Source organism: Fringilla coelebs (assembly GCF_963513975.1).
Source record: "Fringilla coelebs genome assembly, chromosome: 13".
Lineage (NCBI taxonomy): Eukaryota > Metazoa > Chordata > Aves > Passeriformes > Fringillidae > Fringilla > Fringilla coelebs.
In genome coordinates this window covers 8404029-8417036 of record NC_140039.1, presented here as the reverse complement: position 1 = coordinate 8417036, position 13008 = coordinate 8404029, and the positions used below count along the sequence as shown (strand labels likewise).

Below are 13008 nucleotides of genomic sequence, written 5' to 3'. Positions count from 1 at the left end.
GATCCTTGTGGCCTACTGGTTATTTTTCATGATCCATTGGGAAATTTGGCTTTGTTTACAAAACACTGAGAGGTGTTTTGATCACAGTGTGTGTGCTTCCTTTTCCTGGCAGTAGCTCCTTGCCCAAGGGAGAGCACTCATTGAATTTGGATGGGTCTGTGGCCCCAGGTCCTGCTCTCTCAGGTGGGTACTGTTTGGGCATGATGTTAATGAAAGTACTTCAGGAGCTGACTTTTCCCAATTTGGTGAATAGCTAGCTCTTAATGGATTTGAAACTGATTTTAATCAAAGTGGCCAACAAGCTCTACTGCCAGCAATGAGGATCCTCAGTCTAGCTCTCTGTAAACCCCACCTTCTGAAGGTGTCTGTAGTGTGAACTCGCCACTTTCTCTTGTCTTGTGTGCTATTCCTCAAAACAGTCTTCATCCTGACTTTCATGATGGCCAGGACCCCAGTAAGTTTTTTGTGTCAAGGGTGAGAAAGTGCTGCAGAAGTGCAGCTCTTCTCACACGACATGTGGAGACTTTGTTTATGAATTAAAGCAATATATTCTGAAACAATCTGGTCATAAACATAAGCCACTCCCTCTCTCCTCCTCCCCTCAGTTTTTTTGCCAAGGTAAGGGCCCGTACAGGGGAAAAAATGGTTTATTAACTGAATGCCATTAACTGAACAGCTAAAACACCCCTGAATATCTTTTGCAGATATTTTTATTGTAGAGATACCTTTTGCAGTCAGTTCTACTTAAGTCAGGCGCTCTTTCAAGTGTGTTTACAGCTATCAGGAAAAAAAACCAAGAACTGAGAAGAAATAATAGCATGCACTAGCTGATAAGTTTTTTTTCCCTTAGGGAGTCTACCATGGCTTATATTTTTGGTCAAGCTATATCCTTGATTGAAGAGTAAATGGAGCTTCTGTGCCAGGAAATGGAGAGCTGCCTTCAAACGCCATAGCATTGACATGATTTACTAAGAGTGCTTCCATAACTTGCCCATTAGTTAATTGCATTATAATTTTCTTTTAAAAGTCTTGTCAGAAACTGGGAGTAGTATCTAGAAGTGCTTGCCAACCAAATATGATGGTATGCCAATGTTTTCTTTGTTCTGGGGCTATAAGCTGAGCAGTGTAAAACATCTCTCTACCACAATAAAAATGTGGGTTTGTATCTGATGTAGAAAAAACCAAAACCCACCCAAAAATCCCCAACACCTATCCTTCCCAGCTGATTTGGATATCCAGCTCCTAATGTCAAAGAACTTTTATCTGAACCCAGGCAGTTCAGATTAATAAACAATGAAAATTAGCAGGTCAAGCCAAATATGCCAAGTGCCTTTCCTGTTTCCTCATATGTGGCCTAATTAAGCAAATGGGAACTTTCCCAATGGTGCCAATAAAAAAAGAAAAGTAAAACCAGCGGAGTCCAAAGCAAAAGGAGTTCTGTTTCTTCCATGTAGGACATCAGTCTTCCTCTCTGCATAGTCTACACCACATTTAGGCCAAGTGCAGGCCTTGATGAATTTAGGTTTTGATCTGCCTCACAGATAAAGAATCCTGAAGGGCAAGTCACCTGTCTGAAGTCCTAAAGGAAGTGGCCACTTTAAAAGCTAGTCCTTTAGCCTCCTCCTTCCCTCTTGCTGTAGCAATTAGCTCACTTGTGTCTGTCCATGGGTGGTAGTTTGCTGGGCCCACGGGTGCTTTGATGTGTTGCTGTCATGACAGCCCTGATGAAGGAAGAATTCCTGTGCTCTAGATAGGATTTTCACAGAAGAGAGAACTTACTGTTCACACAGACAGGGAAATCCAAAGCCTTTGATATGCAGAGGGGAGCAGAAGCTCCAAAAATTTGCTGGCCTCTAGCAGTGGTTGGAGAAAGGATGCCCATGAGCCCCAGATCAGTGCTGCTGAAGTGTCTGGCACAGGCACCTCCAAGGTGGCATCGGTCAGGCTTCCCTGCTGCAGGACTACTGCAGCAGGAGAAAGCAGTTCTGTGTTCCTGCTGAGAAAATCCTGGTTGGAAGGCCTTGAGGCTCAGAGGAACACGGGCCTTCCATGAACTGTGTGTCTCCAGGCCTATCCTCTGCCTCCAGGGGTGCAGCGAGCACTCTTTAAAATCCTGCAGCCGAGCCATCAGAGCACTCTGCGGTCTGTGCTCCCTGTCCAAGTGTGGGTTTCTGCTGGTCTCCTCATGTGAAGGTGGTTTACTGCCTGAACTGCAAGTTTGTTTTATCCTTACCTGGGAATATGTATCCAGGAGGCTGCACCTCTCGGAGACCCTGGCTGGCTCTTGGGCTCAACAGCTCCAGACTGCAGCGACTTGCACGAGCTCATCCCTTAATCCTAGCGTGACCCACCTTCCTGTGTCCCACAAATAGGGCACAAGCTCCTCCTGCAGTTCTGAAAACCTTTTCCTATATTCCGCTATCATCTTGTCACAAGTCATTTATTTTTCTACACAATTTTTTCAGCTGTGTCTCACTTGAAAGCTGAATTATGTAGTTTATTTCACACCAACACTGCAGCTTTGCTTTAAGCTTGTACATAGCATTTTGCTGACTTTCAGTGAGCAGTAGCTGCTGTGACAAGAAAATGAGATGGCAATAACTTTACTTTGTGGTATGTTCAGAGAAATTTAATTGAATTAAAAACCCTATCAGAGAAATGTAGCTTGACTAACAGGAAGCAAACAAGAACAGTGAAGTTCAGTTTATGTTCAAACCCAAAATAATTCCAGAACTTTGAGTTTGTAAATGGAGCAGAACAGAGAAAATTCAGAGCTGTTTAGTAGAATCCAGCAATAACTCTATTAGACAAATATTAATGCTTTGTAAAACAAAAGAATATACAATAGAGAGGGAACAGAGAATTTCAATTGTACAGTAAGGCATTTAATATTAAAATCTTTCTGTACACTTTGAGATAATTTGTTCCTCTTTTCTAAATTTAGAAATACTTGGAAGAGCTCTAGTAAATTGTGCTAGAAATAAAAGTGAAGTAAAACCACTTTCCCTTTTAGTTTTAAAGGATAAACAGAAAAGAACATAATGATGCAACTTGATCCTGAAATAATTAAATTTCTACAACATTTTACAATGCCAAAACTGGTTTTTCTGTGAAGTGCCCGTGCTCCCCTTTTCCAGTTTTGTTTCAAGAACCAGCAAAAAACCCCTTGGCCTTAAGCATGGGGCACAAGCATTCAGCACATGCAACACTTCACTTAATCCTAGGCTGGCTTGTTAGCAGAGGGAACACATCAGGAGTAACAGCTAAGTTTTCATACGTGATTTCATCCTGCCATTAATTGCTCATTAAATCAAATATTTCCCTCACAGTCAGAAGCAAAGGACCAGTGGGTACCCCCTCAGTGTGAAACTGGGTGGGAAGGACAGACAGACCTGCCAGTGACCACAGGAGCCTGCAGTCTTGCCTGAGCAGGACACTGCCTGTGCTCTGCTGCCTTCCTGCTGTATCCTGCTGCATCCTGGAGAAGCCAAAGCACCGAAGGACCACAGCAGGGCACCTGGCATGTGCTGACACAGCTGGAGGTCCTGGCCATGCCCTGCTGCTGTGTAAGGTTCCCCTGATCAGCTGCAACAGGGCAGGATGAGAGCTGAAGTTTTAATAGCGGGTTGTGTTTGGCTGGGGAGTCCTGCACCACCACCGGGTAGCTGTTCTGGAGACTTCCCTGCCAGCATTCAAAAAATGGGAGAAAATGTATAATATCCTCGGTTATTCAGGTCCCGTGCTCCAAGGGACATTGGGACAGACTTCTAGGCCGCTTTTATTATTTTCTGACAGAGGAGGGAGCTGTCAGCTCAGCATTGAGCTTTTCAGCAGGCAGAGGTGCCCACCTGGGAGCTGGCTAAGCTGTCTGGGCAGCCCACTGAAGGGACATGTTCAGCTTGATGTGCAGGAGATGGAGCTAATTTGGAAGTGCTTAAATCTTCTGCTTTAAGTGCATGTATGGAGTGTTTTTGTCCCTGTACAATGAAAAGCACAGCCATGAGTCTGCAGGGACAGTGGGAGCAGTGGGTCTGAGAAGCTGTTTGCAGGTGGAACATTTGGCAGTGGGACCCTGTGGTTTTTGTTGCTGTAGCAGTGTCCCCTTCCGTTGTACCAAGAGTCCCTGGAAACCTGGATAACACCTTCCTGTCCAGAGCCAGAGCACCCTCCTCTGTGCCACAGCAATGCAAACAGCCCTTTTATCTGGGAGACCTGCCAGGCAGCAGAAACAGGCAAGGAAATAGCTACATTAAACTGGTCTGAGATTGACTCAAGCCAACGTGGATTGGTCTGAAGTGGAATAACAGCCTGATTCTATCTCCTGTTTCTCCTGGTACAACCCATCAGCAGCCTTCCTGCCTCAGCCAGTGGCAGTGTTGCGAGGTATGGCTTAATTACAGCCCTGAAATAAAAAGAATTTCTTCATTAGATGTTGCTTTACAACTGCATCAGTCATCTTCTGTCCAGCTGCTGGTGGCAGAGCTCCAAGTGGGCTGAATGGGGCTGGTTTGGCAGGTATGAGGAGTGCTGGTGGTTGGAGCGTGCAGCTAGGCAGAACAGGGTTAAGTCAGAAGCTCCCAGTGACGCTGCTAAATTCAGTTTGCCACAAAGATCTTTTTCTCCTTCATGCTGGAGCTGTGTTTCTGCAGTCTTTCGGCCTTCAGAAATGTGGCTCAGCCCCAGTTTCTGCGAGTCACACGCGTTCATTTGCTGGCCGTTGGAAGAAGAGGAGTGAGAAAATTTGGTGTCTGTGTTACATGTTTGGGACTGATTTCCACCATGCTTGTCCTCTGGCAGCAGTTAGGTGACAAAGATTGAAAGCATGTCTTCCCACCCAGGGTATTGTCCTTTATTTCTCAAGCCACAGAGATAATCCCTGTCAGATGACTCCATTTTAAATTGCAGTGAGACCCTGAACTGATGATTTAGGAGTACACACTCTCTTTGTTGTGGTTCTGGGTTTGGTGTGTTGCTTTGTGCCCAAGAAAGATGGATTGTTACTCAGCCAAGGCTAAATGTGGAGGTAATACCAAACGCTGTAGGAAATGGAATCTCTTTCCAGCCCCAGTGAGTCCTCCAATCCCAAATTCTTCTTTCCCCCAGGAACTGGTGCTAGAAACCAGCAGCCTTTCCTCTGCCCCAGTTAATGTACCAGCATCAGCTTAGTCTTAATGTTCTGAGCTGGTCTGGATTAATAGCAAACCTTGTGTGTCGTGTACAGCAAAGACTGACTCACATCAGCTCACTTGATTGCTTATTCCAGGAAAAATAACACTCAGTTTGCCAGAAAACTGTCCCTGACACACTGAAATATTTGTGAAATCAAAGCTTTTGCAACTCAGAATGACAATTTCTGGATATTTTCCTCTAAAATCATTCATACTGAAATGTGAGGATTGTACAAAGAGTGTTGACAGACTCTTCAATTTGAGAAGAGTTTAAAATTGATCACTTGAACCAATAGGAGCCTTTGTAGATAACACAGCTCAGACTAATATAGAGTTGCACAAAAACCTCCCAATGAAAAATCAAGCTATAAACTTGGGACTTAATCTCTCAACTTAATGGAGAGGTTTTTTTAAACAATATTTTAGCCTCAGTAACCCAGGAAAGGGCTGTATCTATCTGGAAAATATTGCTTTTCTCAGTGACAGACTTCTTGGTGTGGTTCTTTCATGTCGGGTATTTTTTTTCTTTTTTTTTTTTTTTTTGGACAAGAGGAAAAAGTTACAGGAGCAAACACTGCACAGGCATAAAACTTCCCCTCTTGTATGCAAGGAGCAGAGGTTTCATAAATAAATGGAAAAAAGACTTGCTTTTGGGCTTCTGAGTTTTGGCAGAAGCTCCTGTGGGATCTGTGTGACTGGCCCTCCCCAGCCACTGCACAGTGTTGCATTTCTTTACAAAAATAGGATCTTTGCTGGTACTAGAGTAAACAGAGGAAAATGTAGGGGAAACGCACCAGGAAAGGGGGAGCAAACTGGGTGTGATGTGTGGTGGATGGCTCTGAGTTAACCCTACAGCTGAGTATCTTCTTTTAATTTACTTAGGAGTAAATTAAATATGAGTCCATATCTCAAGGCTGGAGACCCTCCTGCACTTTCAAAGTGATTCTGTAAGGGTTGCTCAGATGTGGCTGACTAATCCTTGACTGGTAGCTCGACCAGAGCCACCTCATAAACTTCTAAAATCTTGGGAAATTGATTTACCTGCAAAAACAACAAAAAATCAAAATGTGCAAAGCTGAGCCTACGGCTGTGATACTTGGAGGAGAGGAAGGAGGTCACATTGAGGTGGAATAATGTCACAAATCCTCTATGTTTAGTAGCTTTTATTATGAATAGTGTGTCCACTACAACACGAGGTAGTAGGAAAAGAAAGGGAAATATGAGAGTATAAATAATCAGGGTTTCTGAAAGTCCTTTTGGAAGCCTTCCCCCTCCTCATATTTACAGCAGCTCTCCACAGATGTTCTGTAGTTGGAGGAGTCTCTCAGAAGTATTTTTGCAAGACAGGAGTATCTTTGCCAGAAAGGAGACGAAAATCTTATACCAAAAATGTCTTTTGACTTTAAATTTGGAGCTGTTGTTGCAATGTAATTCTTTAGAGAGCTGCCAGAGAGGTTTTTAAAAGCGCTATTTATACATGTGCATTAAAAACAGGAGTACAACATGGCTATAAGAAATTAATTTTCTGGTTTTGAAGCTAGCAATTAAGGTTGGAACAAATGTTCCTGCTTGTTGTTTCTTCTGCAGTCACTCTTGTAAAACTAAAGGAGAACCATTGACATGAAAGCTCTGTTGGTGTCATTACCACAGGGCTGCTTTGCTTTGTGGAGTGCCAGACTCTGGTTACAGTGACATTGTGTAAGGCTCTTAAAATCCTGCTGAGATCCCTGAATCCTGTTAGGGGATCCCTCATTAAAAATTCTGGAAGACAGTCTAAATTGTCACTCGCTGTAGAGAATGAGCTTGTTGACAAGTCCACATTAAACCCAGCACTTTTTGTGAGCACATTTTGCAAACCCAGAGAGACAAAGCGTGGTGTGTTCCTGATTCCCTTGGTTCTGTCTGGGTGGAAAATGGAAAAACACTCTGGGTCTCATGTTTTCAGCAAGAAAAACACCCCAAACTTAATCTAGACTTCATGTACAAGAGAGGAGGTTATGAAAAAAGAGGAAGGGAAGGGCCTGGTTGGCCTGGTTTGTTAATGTGTATTCTTCTGTAGCTCAAAGCCAATGGAAGATAATCCTCCGGGTAAAGAAGGAAATACACAGTTGCTGCTAAGGCAATGCAAGTAGAAGGCATGCCACAGGAGGAGAAACAGGAGAATATTTCAATGCAAATGTCCCTATAAAATACATTTTTCACCAGGAAAAGGTGTGGATAGCCGCGTGCTTTGTGTGTGTGTGACACAGTGCAGTAGGAGGTGGCAATACTCCCAGCATGGGCAAAGGGAGGTGCTGTCCTGTGGATCAAACACAGGAGAATGCTGTGAGAAGCGTTGCTACCAAGGTAAGAACAGATCCTCCCGAGCACTGGCCCCTGCCTGGCACCTCGGGAGGAATTTGGCCAGACCTGTTTGGTCGTGAGTCAAAGTTGCGCACCCAAGTTCCCAGTGACTGGAGCTATAAACAGCTTAAAATGATTTTCAGGGGAGTTCAAAGATGAATAATGCATCTCTTCAGGCTTCTAAGTGATCTTTTATTCACAGAAAATCAAAGCAATGTACAAAGGTAGTTGCTGGCCTTGGGGACAGGAGTCTGAATGACTCCTTGTCATCACAGTAGCTACCAGAGGTGATGTGACATCTGAAAGGAAGAGATTAAAGCTCCATTGCAATTTGTTAAATAAAAACCACCTCAGTATCTTGCTAAATAGATGATGTAGAGCGGTGCAGAATTCCAATCTGCTATTTAGGGCTTTGATAGCAAAAAGAGGAGCTCATAGGCTAAACCTACAGATGTTTTTCTTCCATAACTTTATGGAAGTTTGCTTGTAGTATCCCTGGAAATTCCCCATGACAGAATTACTTGTCCTGCCACTCTGTGTCATGGCATTACTGAGTGTTTTGCCTGTCACTGCCATCCATTCTGTTTGGTTTGGTGGCTAGTTTTGTTTTAGCCACTGGATCCTACAACACCCAGGTTTGTGTGGTTCAGGACTGGGATCTGAACACAAGGTGAGAATCTAAACTTGACCCTTCTGGTTTCCAAAGGCAGGAGGTAGGAAAGGTTATGTGTCTGTCTAAAAAGCTCCTTCATACCTTAAAAACTGCATTTAATTACGAGACCATTTTTGCTAATACATGCTGGGGGGAAATAGTTTGCTGTTTAGCATTTGTGACCTAAATAGACAGTTAGCCATAAGAATAATTTGCATATTTCTTAACACTTTTAAGTTTGTCTGAAAAACAAACTCTGTAACACTGAAATTTTTATTCCTGTCATGAGAAAGAAACATTCCTGTCCTGCAGTGGGAAATGAATGTAAATCTGAGGGCAGGCCAATGGACCAACAGTAAATCCTTCAGTGCATCTCCTCTTTTGTATTAGCAGAGGCACCAAAAGGTCAAGGGCTGAAGTGCTCAGCTCTTCACGCTGTTTGTCTTTCACAGGCCTGGCCCTTATGGGATGCCAGGTTGTATATGAGCCCTTCATGGTCTCACCTTGAGGTGTTCCCATCAACAGCAGCTGCATTCCAACAAAGGAATGATCTTTTGGATCGTACAAGAAGCTCCACACTGGCAAATATTAAAAGTTTATGTGTCACTACTGGGTGCCTAGAAGTGGAATCCGTTATGCAGAGGGGTAAACCTGTCTTGTCTTGTGCAGCCTTTGTGAAAGATTCTCAGGGAGCTTCCTGCTCCCAGCATCACTAACCCTGTGTTTAGGGAGGCCAGTGGCCAAAACCTTACTGAGCGAGCCACGCCCTGGTCCCTGCACACTGGACCCCGCAGCACTCACACAGCCCTTTGTGCCCTCACTCTGTTCACACAGCCCAGTCCTGCCCTCTGCCAGCACAGCCCCTGCCCTCGCCAGTGTCTCTCCTCTGAAGAGGACCTACCAGGTGAGCATTTCCATGTGCCTGTGCTGCCTTCCTTACAGCTTTTCCCACAACTGATGGTCTCCTTTGGTTTCAAAGTGCCAGTCTTGGTTCATCAACAGTAATGCAGAGTTGCTGTTATGGGCCTCCAGGAAGGACTTGGGAGTGGAGCCCATCTGTGTCTGTGCTGATGGAAATTCCTCAGGGCTGTGTGATCTGTTCTGGCCTCTTGCCTGCCCCTCTAGGGAGGGTATTTGCATGCAGAGTTAGTCAGAGCCCTTTGTGTTTTGCCACGTTCCCAAGGTGATCAGTATCCTTATCACATCTATTTGCTTACTGCACACCTCAAGTGACCTTTGCAAAGCTCAGCTCACCTTGTCCAGCAGGTGAAGGCAACTGAGAGAGGAAGGACAATGAAGTATTTTGCTTTGGAGCAGAGGATGGAGGGGCCAGCAGGTGTGAGCAGAACTGGAAAGCCAAGGACTGGGCCAAGGCTGAGCTGAATATCTCAGCACAGGTACCCTGCTGAGACAAGGTGGAGTATTGCAGGAGTGAGATGAGGTCACTGCCCTATTGAGCATCATTTCTGCCTGCTAATGCTGGGATGAAGCTTGAGTCCCTCCACAGAGAGGCTACAGGAGATGGAGAAATGTTGGCTGAAAGTTGAGAGGTGGGGCAGCTCACCCACATCTGTTTCTGCTCACGACCCACCTACACTTCTGACTGCCACTTTAGCATTCAAATGAGAATGGGCTGATCTGCATCCCCTGTTAGAGATGTTAGGGCTCAAACAAATCTGCTGAGACCAAGTGCCTGCCATATCCTGACACCCAGGGCCCTGCTGGAGAGCACATTTTACCTGCCTCACCTCTCCCCAATGTACTGGTTCAGAGTGAAGGCATGGAGCTCTTAAATGAGACCCAAATTTTAGTGTTTGCTGTTGTAATGGAGAAATGTATGTGTTATGTACTAAATGGGTGCAGATTTAAAGAACTTTAAGGCTGGAGGAAGGAGAGGTGTCTGATGGCCAGAACTGGCAGCTGCAGGGCTTTTGAGTTCTGTTCCTCTTCTTGCCAGTGATTCACTGCATGGCTCCAGGCAAGACACGTAATCAAGCTGGAATATTTTCTTCCAGCTGCAAAAGAGTTATAATGCCAAATGCAAGGAGGGCCTCTGAGGTTTAACTAATTTCAGGTTATGGAAAGCGTTGAGATCCTCACAAGGAAGCTGCTGGAGAAAGGCAAGTATTGAAGTATTGCAGTATTTCACACTGCTGTTCATAAATGAGCAAATTGATGAAAAGCAGTGGCTGGGCTCCCTCTGAAAACAAAATGGAAAAAACCCAGCCCCAGTGAAGGGGGTTGGGATGCAGGGAAATGGATGTGAAACCACAGCAGGAGAGGCCACAGCAAACTCCACTGCTCCTTGTTGCTGCATCTGGAGGTGGCCCATGGACCAATGTAGAGCAAACGTTCCCTGCTAAGAGGGTTGAAGAGGCTGAAGAAATTCCAGAGAGGTGTGAAGGCTGCTTCTTAGCCCTCCCGGTGCTCCCCTTGGTGGGCACTGCCGTCTGAGATGTCTGGCTGATTTTCCTTCCAGTGGGAAGACCCAAGCACAGGCAGGAGCAAAGATGTTTCTGCCAGGTTGCAACAGCCCCAGCCATGGAGCCTACGAGCAGCTGTTGAAAACCCTCTCTGGGTTTGTTGGGAAGGGCTTGGGTGCAGCAGAGCAGCTCTGCCCAGTGCCCTGACCGGCCAGGCCGGGCCGTGTGGTCATGGCCGTGACGCTCGGCTGCAGGGTGGCACCTGCTCGCCCGGTGCCCGAGGGAAGGAAGGGCGCGTTCACCGGGGGCTCCTGAGGCGCGGCTCAGCCGGCAGGGACGTGCCGCGGGATGCCGCAGCCCCAGCAGGCCGTAGGACACGGCCCTGTTCGGCGATCAGCTGCGCCCTGGAGGGCGCAGGGCTCGGAGGGGAGAGCCCTCCTCCTTGCTGCAGGGGTCTGGGAGCTCTGCACGCACAACCCTTCTGCTCGGCGCAGGGAGGGGCTCCCGGGCTGCAGGGCTGGGCAACCGGGGAGGCGCTGGAAGGGTCGGGGAGCAGCCGGGAGCTGCGAGGAGCCTCGGGGGAGCGCGAACCCTCCCTGAGGCCGGGCCGTGCCGCTGCTCTTCCGCCAGAGGGCGCACTCCCCGCGGGGCGCTGCCTCGGGCCCGCCGGGACGCGCAAACCCTCGGGCCGCCCCGCCCAAGCCCCGCCCCCGCCGGAAGCCCCGCCCTCCGCACCCTGGTACCGCGGCCCCACGCCCCGCCTATCCCGCCGGCCCCGCCCCCAGGCCCCGCGCGCAGCCGCCCCCTGGCGGCGGGGCGGGGCGGGGCGGCGCCGGGATCGCTCCGGGCCGGCCGCGCCGGGAGCCCCGGTGAGAGCGCGGGGGGTGCCCGGGGACCCCGCTCCGCACCGCGGCGGGGACGGCTCTACGGGGATCCGCGGGGCCCGGAGGGCAGCGCCGGTCCGGTCCGGTCCGGTCCCCCCAGGCTGCGGCCTGCTTGGAGCCGGAGGGCGCCGGCCGGGTCCCGCGGCGCTCCGGCGGTGGGCACGCCCGTGGCGGGGGCTTGCACCGGTGCCGGTGCGAAGGGCGCAGCCTCCGGGCAGGCGGGGCCCAGGGCTGCGGCTCCCGGCAGGCAGGCCGGACTGCGGGGCCGCTCGGGGCAGACCCCCACCCTCCGCCGGGCACGGGCACCGGGAGGGTCGACATCCCGGGCGGAAAGGGGAGGTGACATCCCCGGCCCGTGAGGAGGGCTGGGGGGAACCGGCAGTGCCTGCCAGTGCCGGCGGGGAACGAGCCACGAGAACCGGGAAGAACAGCCAAAAATACCCTGCTCTCCTCTGGGGCGGCTGCCATCAGGGCCCTGGGGCTGGGCGTGGGGCTGGCGGCTCGGGGGAATCACCGGAGCCGTGATTGGAGTGCCGGTCTGTGTTGGTTACAGGGAGGAGCGGAGGCGCTGCGGGAGCGGGTGTATCCCTCCGGGAGCTCTCTGCTGCCAGGGCACCCGCGGGCAGCTCCGGCTGCGGCTCAGGTGTCCCCGGGGACGGCCGGGCTGGGACACCCAGCAGAGGCAGGACATCGTCCTCTTTTACCCTTCCTTTCCCGTTTCCATGTTTCTCGGTGCCTGTGCATTCAGCCGCAGAGTTTTGGGAAGAAATCTTGTCCTGCGGGGTCCTGCAGGAGCAGGTTCTCCTCGGGACACCCGTCCTGTGGGGAGCAGGTCCGAGGTGACCGGGCGCCTTTCGGCTGCACTGCCGCAGCTGTTTTGCCTTTGGTCCCGTGAGTTTGAGAGGAAGCAGTGATACTTATTTTTTCCTGCTGCAGCGCCACAGATCCTGCACCCCAGTGGATCAGATGTCTTGAAGCATTTCTGGGCTGAGCTGGTTTTTCAGGTGAGTGGGGTCATGGTGTGAGACGGTGCCTGGCCCAGGAGCACGGCCCCAGTTCGGGCTCAACAGGGCTTGGTTTTGCCGTGTGTGTGCTTGCTGGGCCAAAGCAGAGCAGAGCCGCCTGCGCTTCCTACCAGGATGTGGCTTTTCTCTTGTAAAGCTGAGTGAACAAGCAGCAGCCTCGGTGAACGACTCTTTGTGGACAAAGTGTGTTTATAACACACAGAAATAAAGGTGGATTGTTTACTTCAGCACTCACTTCCAAACCTATCTTCTGTGAAAGTCCCAGGGGAGCATCGCAACCGTTCCCTGTGTGACCAGAGCTGTGTCTCAAGGGAGTATAAAACACAAACAACTCTTCTGGAATGGTTTGGATTGCAATTCCCCAGAGTGGTTGCACTTGGTGGGTGAAAACAAGCAGGAGGCATTCACCAGGCTGCTGTGTCCCACAGTCAGCACAAGAGAAAAGATGCCAAACAAAACAGGAAGCTTTTGTTGAAGTTATAAAAACTCTTTTAGTTTAAAAAAAGCCATCTA

General features: G+C 48.9%; 1 protein-coding gene across 1 annotated transcript in view; it reads left to right on the top strand.

Moving 5' to 3' along the window:
• Window positions 1-11361: 11361 nt before the first annotated feature.
• The window catches only part of TEX264 (testis expressed 264, ER-phagy receptor), a 39111-nt gene continuing 37464 nt past the window's right edge, over window positions 11362-13008 (top strand). The window contains exons 1-2 of the mRNA XM_084214434.1: window positions 11362-11455; window positions 12407-12474. The gene's annotated coding sequence lies outside the window, so the exon portion shown is untranslated. The remainder of the gene's footprint in view (window positions 11456-12406; window positions 12475-13008) is intronic.